Source organism: Anastrepha ludens, chromosome 2 (assembly GCF_028408465.1).
Source record: "Anastrepha ludens isolate Willacy chromosome 2, idAnaLude1.1, whole genome shotgun sequence".
Classification (NCBI taxonomy): Eukaryota; Metazoa; Arthropoda; class Insecta; order Diptera; family Tephritidae; genus Anastrepha; species Anastrepha ludens.
Window position 1 is genome coordinate 12449088 of NC_071498.1, and position 9712 is coordinate 12458799.

Genomic DNA, 9712 nt, shown 5'->3' on the forward strand with positions numbered 1-9712 from the left:
AGGTCCAGAAACGAATCGAAAGCTACTCGAATGTGACTTGCAGGTATTTTGGCCCACTCGCGGAGAATGGCTTTTTTCAGCGCCTCGAGACTGGTGAATCTTTTAGTTCGGACTCTGCTCTCCAAAATGGTGCACAGCCAAGAATCCATCGGACTCGCATCTGATGTATTTGCGAGCCATTGTGTGGATGTTATGAAGTTCGGAGCGTTGTTTTTATGCCATTCTGTGTTCACTCGAGCTTTGTGAGATGATGCCGAGTCCTGTTGACTCGCCCATGATCTGCCACCGAAATACGTGTGTGCCCACGGCTTCAAAGCGACCATGCAAGCATGAACTTTAGAACAAAAAAGATTGTCTCCTCGACACAAAAATATCGTTCGTACTTTAAGATATGGCTGTAAATGTGGAGGTATGTCCACAAAGGTAAACATAGACTCTAATGTTCGTCCAAAAATGGTTTTTCTTTTGAAATTGCCTCGTTAAATTACAGCGAGCTTTGAAATATATTCCAAAATTTTTTTAAATATTGGGTTGTTCGGAAAGTAAATTCGTTTTTTGTAGATATATCGAGCTTCAAAGTTAAACCTAGGCATAAAAGACATCAAATTTGCCGCATTTTTCCCTTTTCTATAGTAAAAATGTAAAATATGACGAAAATGCTGCTTATTGCTCTCCATATTTAAAAGGGCACTGACCAAAAACTACTGCGTAAAATCAATTGAACTTATTTACACACAAGCCTTGATATATCTGCTGTCAAAACATGTAATGACCAGAATACTTTGCCTATAATATTTCGTACTTACCTTGACACCAGTTTCGATGAAAATGATTGAAGAGCGCCCATCTGCGGTTACAGCGGCCCAAACCATTAGCTGTATCAGGTGCTGCCTCCTGGTGGCCAATCGATGACTCAAATTCTCATATGAACGGTTGGTCAAATGAACCCTATCGTTTTGAGAGTTTCTGAATTGCTCAATTTGAAAGATTTTCTCGTCAGAAAACACAATGTTCGGAAATTGACCGCTCTCGACCATGCGAAGTACATACTTCGCTCTCGCAAGTCTGACTTGTTGCTGCCTTGGTGTGAGATCATGCGCCTTTTGGATCTTGTAAAGCGTGACTTTGAAATCATTTTTCAGTATGCGGCAGATGCTACGATCAGATATTCTCAGTTCTTTCCCATTTGAATGACACTTCTTCGGGTATTTCGCTCAAGTCGCTTCTTTACATTTTGAACCATTTCACGTGACGTTGATGTATTTTGATGGCCACCTCCATGACGTCTCGCGATCCTACCAGTATCATTGTAATGAGTGATGGTGCGATAAACAAAAATGTTATTTACCTTAAGGTGCTCGAGCTCACGAACAATCACACTATTACGCTTGAAATCCATTACTCATTTTCGTTTTTCGTGTTTACTCTCGGCAAAATGCTTCCGAGCGCTTGTAAACAATCTTCTGAACTGTTATTTAGCCAACTAACAGATGCGCGGTCTGAATTTGGTTAAACTTCGAGTGTCAGACCCTGTATTTGGAAGGAAACAGTTATATTAGCTTTTGAATGTGCGGTTTGTTTGCCTCTCTGTTTGTGTAGGCTGATCTTCGAAACGAATTAGGTGCCTTAGAAGGTGCTGAAGTCAAATTGCTTCGACGAGTCATACCTATGGCAAATTGAATTGAAATATTTTTTAGAATGTATGATACTTTAGCTGCTTGAAAAAAAAGATCTTATCGCTAAGCGACGCTGGAGATGTTATATATGGAGAAGTTATATGGCTGAAATGGAGACATAAAATTGACCAGATAGATAAAGAGGGAATTGATATACCTACCCATAAACATCCGCACCCATTATCGTGTGATTTTCTCTACCTGCACGCAAGTTACTATTCATACAGTAAAGGCAAAGATAACCAATTTTTTCTATGCACTGCACAGAACTAATATAGAGAAATCGCAAAAAGTCTCAAAATTTAAAGGAGGAAAACCCATCTACAGTCATCCAGAGCTGTTGATGTAGTGGAGCAGATAAACTGGATCTATGCTGGAGAGCTGCCTCAGGCTATCCGCGAAAAGTATACTAGGTAACCTCAAGCGCTTAGTCATCCGGATATTTGTACGGCAAGTGCTCAAAAGTATCTTGCTCTTACGGATCCACACAGCTTCTGCAATGGGGTTTGTACGGAAGTCCAAGTTTCTCCGCACGACTACCGATCACTCAGTGACCGATGACCCCCGCTAGGAACTTGGGAATTGAATAGCGGGAGATCCATAGCACTTTAAGCGTACGGAGGCTACAGTGTTTTTGAGCTAGCACGCGATAAGATAAAATTCCATCTATTTTGCGCAAATTGCGTACTTTCCTTTAAGCTACGGTCAAGGAGACACCGATGGAAGACACCAAAGAAAGAAATAACCATGTAGAAATCTTGCCGATCTATTATAGGTCAAAGTGTCACACATCCGTTTCAATCTCAACCACTTTTAAGGTAAGCTCATGCCAAAGATCCTGCTTCGCTCGTATAACGCACAAACTACAAAATATCTCCCAACGAGGGTCGATGCATGCTAATAATTGAGGTACTAAGGGAAACCTCCATATAACAGTGGGACACCTGTGTTTATGTGAGCTAATGCTAAGGGTATCCTGGAATATTTGCAGAGTCACTGCTCAGGACTTTGCCATGGGTGCTTTATTAGATGACTCTACATGTTTTCCTTTGTCGAGGGAATATTTAGCAGTTTGATGTATACGAAATCGCAATATTTCTGCGGAACTTGTATGCCATCTGTCTATGTGAAGATATCAATTTAGACAGGAGTCTTCGGAACGAGCGAATTGCCATTCTGAGCGACAGTCAGGTGGCACTCACGGCACTGTCATCCTGTGGTGTTAAGCCCTCACTGGTCTTGGAGTGTATCGAGAAATTAAATTTTTTAGGAACACGCAAACGTATCCGACTAATTTGGGTAATGGGACACGGCTCCCGGTCCGGTTAGGTTCTGTGAACGAGGCAGCGGCTGCATTGACAAGAGAGGCTGCGGTCTCGTTATTTATAGGATCCGGGCTCTTCCTTACTTCGAGACAACATACAAGCAAAGAGAAGCTCTAGATTGAAGAGCTAAAGCTAAGGCAGGTTAGCTGGTATCAAATTATGGGGTTACGCCAGGTTAAATCTTTCTTGGGGGGGGGGGGGGGGGGGGGCGCACAACCAAACTCCCAAAGGATAACCCTATAATGCTCACAGGCACTCTTACAGGCCATTGCAGATTGCGCAACCATCTGCCCAGGATTGGGTTATGGTTCATTGGCTCTTATTGTTTCTGGGACCAGTCCCCAGAGACTGTAATATAAATTATCCTTGAGTGTAGCGCTACAGCTCGAAGAAGGTTGGAAATCTCGGCCAGTTGCAGCCAGAGGAGAAGCACACATGCTCAGTCCAACCCAGACCATGAAGTCGAAGTGCAAACCTCAGATTGAATTTAATCTAACCTAGGATTTGTGCATCCATTTAGTCTCCTGGTGGCATGGGCGATCAGTTTCGGGTGAGATCAGTTCCGCTCTGGGTGAGATCAGTGATGATCAGCCGATTTAACTTTAGTTAACCAGCACCAGTGTTGGAATAATATTAACTCTACGATTTGCCAAGCTTTAAATAATTTTTTATTATTAATTTATTTAATTTTATTTAGTTTGTGTTTTTTATGTTTTTTTTCGTTTTTAAGTATTCAACAAAAACTATACAACACAAATTTCAAAAAATTGTCATCTAAATGTGCTACATTTTTTTTTTAATTTTTAGAAAAGTTCTGGGTATGCATTTTTATAGCCCATTTAATATTAGTATAACAAAGTGTAAATTTCTAGTGCCTGAAAATTCTCGCTGATTTTTGATAATTTTTTTTCGCTGAGGGGTTGAACATTTTCTTTCGTGCAAAACTCTCAGCATCGTTTACAAAAAAACTGAGAAATATTTCACACATATTTAATTTGAATTAATGTGTGGACAATTTGTATACGGGCTTGTCCATAGAAGGTTTATCAACTAGATTGACGTGAGAGCCACATGAACTGATAGTGTGGGTAAATAGCGCTGAGCACCAAGAGTATGAATTAATCGCTTGCAAACACCTGCAACACGCACCCAGCAGTAAAATTTACTAGTTCTGGGCTACATAACTATCAGTTTGACTGAAGCTGAAGTAATTCGTTTTAAATGATTTTTTTTCGGTGCTAGCGATTTCTATTTTTAAAATGGTGATGCCCCTCGAAATATCTATTGTAAACTTATGGAACAGTATTAAGCCATATAAGGAACTACTCAGCCTCTGCGTCTATTTTATATCAGTTTTTGAACTTGAGTACTTGTTCCTGACTAACATCCTAAAGTGGCCGAGTTTAAAACCGAATAGAAAACGTTTTCTTTTTATAGCGGTTGCCATTTGGCAGTCAGCGATAAACCTTCGATTGTATTTCTGCCTTGAAAAAGCTCCGCATTAAGGGGGGCCTCTTATCAGTGGCTTCAAATAAAGGTGTTTTTCCTCAATTTTTTTTTTCGAGGCGAAAAAAGCCACACTCAGGAATAATCTTTTGCATTTATTTCAAGGCATGATTGGAGAGTAATAAACAATTTTTTAACATAAATAAAAAAACAAAATGGCGGACATATGAGGGATTTCGCACAGCTTCTCGTTGCGCGCTAGTGAAACGGCGTGTAAGATTGCGGTCGTAGTTTTCACCTGAAACACAAAAGAAAAATATTGTCTTATTCAGAAGGCTTTCCCGCATATAATAAACTACTCTTGTATAAAAATATGAAAAAATGAACACACAATTAATTATTGAAAAAAAAGTGCTTTTTTCGCTATATATTTTTTTTCAAAAAATGTGTTAAATATCATTAAAAAATGAATTTTTTTTTGCATTTTGTTAGTTAATTAGTTGCGCATTTTAATTATCTTTATATAGATTATCGGTTTGAAACCATAACTTTCGTCGTTTTTTTTAAATCTTACACGCCATTTTCAAAAACATGGTTTTGAAAAAACGTGCTTCAAAGTTTTCAGAAGGTAGACAATATACTCACACGAGGGACGGTACACAGGCCAGTAACTCCGAAATCACTTTGAATTCCGCTATAAAATTTTGAGGGCATATTCTCCTCTAATATATCTATCGATTGCAGTAAAAAAAAATCGATTTTTTGAAGCCGACTGATAAGAGGCCCCCCTAGAAACCATTTGCCGTTCGATGGCGGCAAAAAACTGTAGGTCGTTTCGTTTTTGGAAAAATATCAAGACGCTATGGCCCTCTGTTCCTCCCTGTAACCAAAGGAGCTAATAATAATAACAATCGAGATGTATTAAAAAAATTTGAGCAGGAGCTCGACCAAATACCCAACAAAGGGAGTAAGTGGAAATTATAAAGAGTCTGTTAAAAGACGCGTCTAGATGTTGTTTTAAAATATTTATTTATATGTAAGAGTAATAGTTATAAATAACCAATACACTCAAATTCAACAAGAACTCGGGCTACTAATGCCTGCGGCTCGAGATTTATATTTCTAAGACTATTTTAAAAATAATTTACACTAAGTATTAAAAACAAAAACTTGGTGAAAGAAACAATAATTTTGTATACATATTTAATTTAGCTAAGATTTGAAATTTAAGGAAAGCGTTAATATTATCTGAGTTTGCTAATTTCAGATGGTCAGAGGGTTTGCTGCTGCCAAAATTGTTGTTCGGTTCTGGCTTAGGCCACGACATTCGTTCAGGAGATGTTGCACTGATAAATCTAGCCTATTGCAGTGTGAGCATGGCGGCTTCAAGGCTCCATTTACTAAATGATTACAAGTAGGAATTGAATGTCCAATTGTTAGACGTACAAAAGTTCTGTTACCTCTGCAAGGAGAGTCAGATGGAAAAATCGGTTTAGTTTCACGGGGATTATTTAATATATAGTAGGGTTGATATGTGGCCTAATCATGGGCAAGTTTTCGGGCTAAGTAATTTGACGCATACATCCTTAGGTTTTTAGGAGTGAGGTAGTTAAAGAAATGTAATGACTGCATCCGTGCTTTATTTGCATGTTCATCAGCGACTTCGTTGCCTTTGATTCCAGCATGACCAGGAACCCACATACTTTTTTTTGCATTTCTTTTTTCATATATCATATTTCTTATCATATTGATGAGTAACAGATCATTTTTTGGGTTCTGCGAGGCTTCAATGACGGCTTTGCTGTCGCTGTATATGACATTTATTTTGCTGGTTAGGGAGGCAAATATTACTGCTGCATGCAGTGCAGCTGCTTCTGCTGTGTTTTAAAATAAAGTGTTTAAACATTTAGATTCTTTCAGCTATCCCTATTTTTTTTCAAAATATGGCTCTTAACAATTATATGTGCAAAATAACATAATTCATAGACTCGCTTAGACTTTATCGCATTGAATTCAGCAATCTCGTTTCAAGTATTCTGTTTCAACTCTCAAAGCATTATCGGCTTATTCACATAGACTTTACTTTTCAGAAAACCCCAGTCTGGTCTGCTTGTCCTTTTCCTATCGGTTTCTCGATTTCTTCAAATTTTTTCACCAACCTTCGAATTGTCGACTCATTTTTATTTCCATTAAAAACCCCGAACTTTGCGATTAGTTGTTCGTAAAAATCGACCATATTCATAATAACTTTCAATAATTTTAACACATTGTTCTATCGTGCAAAGTTCTACATCTATCTACTTGAGAGATGTCAAAAAATTACATAAAAAATTACATAAAAAAGGCACCGTATAGGAATTATTTACTACTGACATCAAGGCGTCACTTTTAAAAGATCCTTTATGCAAGGTCCATTAAAGAGGCGAGAAAAGTCGAGAACTTCCTTTATAACTTTGTAATTGGTAATGAAACGGGGCATTTCCAACATGAACCTGAAATGAAGCGTCAAAGTGCCGAATGGAAGTTTCCACACAAGCCACCACCCAAAAAATCCAGTTTGAAGAAGTCAAAACTCAAGTCGATGCTCATTTGTTTTTACGATTCCAAGGGAATTGTCCACAACGAATTCGTGCCAACAGGCCAATGCAATTTTCTATCTTGTCGTTCTGAAGTGTTTGTTATGTCGCATTCATCGGATTCGCCCTCAATACCGCGAAGGAAGAGCCTGGTGCTTATCGCATGATAATGCAGCATCTCATCGATTCACTCTTGTTACTGATTTTTTGACTAGAAATCGCATTTTAACCATCAATCACTTACCGTATTCGCCTAATATGGCTCTCTGTGATTTCTATCTGTGCTGAAAATTGCTTTCGAAGATGAAAGGAAAACGTTTAGCGTCATGAAGGATATTCCGGATTCCGGTGAATGACCTGAAACACTCTTTCGAAAAGCTTTTAGATCGCTCAGTGCATCGAGGCCAGAGGGGACTATTATGAAAAATTAAACTCGAAGTCATCAGACCAAAGCCCTTGTCGTTTCTATTTTAGCTCAGTCTTGTTTATTCTGGACTTCACCTTGTATTTGTACCAGTCGACGAATTAATTCATAATGTACATTTCGTGCACCCTTAACATTTGGAGAATTTTTATTCAATAGGGAGAGCAACCATTTTGCATACATCTCCAGTTGGTCATTTTATTACTAGTACAATTCTAGGCACTCTCGAACTACATAGTATGCTCTTTTTTATCAGCAACCTGTTCATGAACTTGTATGTTGGCTGAGTACCTTGACTTTGCACTGCAGGTGATGTATGAGTACTCGCATACTCAGAAGTTTGCTCTCCCTCTCCGCCACTCACTCAACCAGCCGACATTAAGTAATAAAACACAGTCGCCTAATCAAAATATTATGCGAGTACGAGTAGGTGTACTTAAGTTTATATGTACATACATACATAAATATACTTATATACAATAAATGTTTAAGTAGAATGCACACTTTATTATCTGCTGAACAAATAATAAACGATGCTCAATGTTCCGTGTTATTTGGAAGGCACTTATAGTCATGGATTTTACTTTTTAATTAAAATGTGATGATGTTCGTAATCTCTGATTAACACAAAACGCAATATATATGAATATGTAAGTATGTATATACAGTAGCGAGTATAACTGACTACGTGGTGACTCTTTTTAAAGGTTTACACGTTTTTCGACCATATAAAATATATGAATCTATTTTTCAAACTTTATATGCATGTATTGCAGAAAAATTCAATAGATTTTCATATAAATTTTAAATTTATGAATTCAATTTTTATGACAATTTAAATTTTTTTAAATCTATTGAATATTTCACAATTTAAAATTTGTGAACTAAATTTTATCAGAATTTTAATTTTTTTCGATTTGCATATAGTCCGGGAGCCAGGGGTCATTTTGACCTCATCATTTCATGCCGATTGATTTCAATACTGAAGGCAGACGCCATCTAATGGATGACGAAACCAACCGTCAGCTGGTCCAGTAGCTGTGGGTACGTGCGTGGGATGCTGCGAAACGTGTCGAAACAAAATTTTTAACAACTCATTTCATACCGGCTGAAATTTTTTTTGTGTATTGTTGACATTTAGTAGAATAAAAAAAAATAGTCAGCTGTGCCGTAGAGGGGGAAAATACGTCAGCTGAACAGGCGAACTTGTAAAATAAATTAAAAAGTAAAACTACTTATGCCGATTGAAATTTTTGTACATAATTTTGGACACATGAAAATATAATAATGATTAGAGCTGTGATAGTAATGCAAAATAAAAGGCCAAAATATGCTTGAAAAACTCTAGAATGTGCACGAAAATATGAAAAAAAGCCCAAAACAATATTCGAAAATCTCTCAAAAATACCGAAAATGCAAAAAAGGTAGTTTTTTCTGCTGGGCTAGTAAATATGTTTGTTTCAGTTAGCCAGATACTTATAGTAATTAATTGTTGCAAGTCAAAACAGGATGTTGTTTCAGACTATCAAACGAGAAACACCGCCGTTTTTCAGTTCAAATTGACTTGTAGGTTGAGAAGGAACGTTCGAAGTACATCCACCGATGTAGCAACAGCAAATTTAAAAAATGTTATTTCACATGGTGTCAATGCTGTTATATATGCATTTGAAACGCTAGCTCGTGAATCTCCATTCCAAATATCATTAATTTCAAGCAAAGAACTATATCCAACATTCCGAGATAACACTTCTTCGAACTTCTTCGAACTTCTTCAAAAAACGGTCGTCGGTCATTGTGCCTAAGATAGAATGAACTTCTTCATACAGCTCTATACACTTTTTCAAATCAAGTCCTTTCGATTCTAATATTTTGATCTTGTCTGCGATGAACATGAAGTTATCTTTTATGAATGGCAAATCTTGTCGAATATTGGACGCTCTAAACGCTTTTTTTGCATCTCGAGTACATTCCGAATCTGCTTCATTCAATTAATCCAGAACCGATTTTACAGCGTCAAATTTGTCAGCATAGTAATCACATCTTGTAGTCAAGTTCCCCGTCTAGTGACAATTGGTTCGGGTGGCAGGTGAATGTTCGGATTTGCGTGCTTAAACAGCTGTCGTCGAGCTGCTGACTGTGAAGGAATTTAATGGTTTTTTCAATATAAGAATTTGAACTATAGATAAAAATAGCAATACGTACTTTGACGAAAGTAGCCTTAACTTATGATATCAATAAATTTACTTCATGGAACTCTAAACGAAT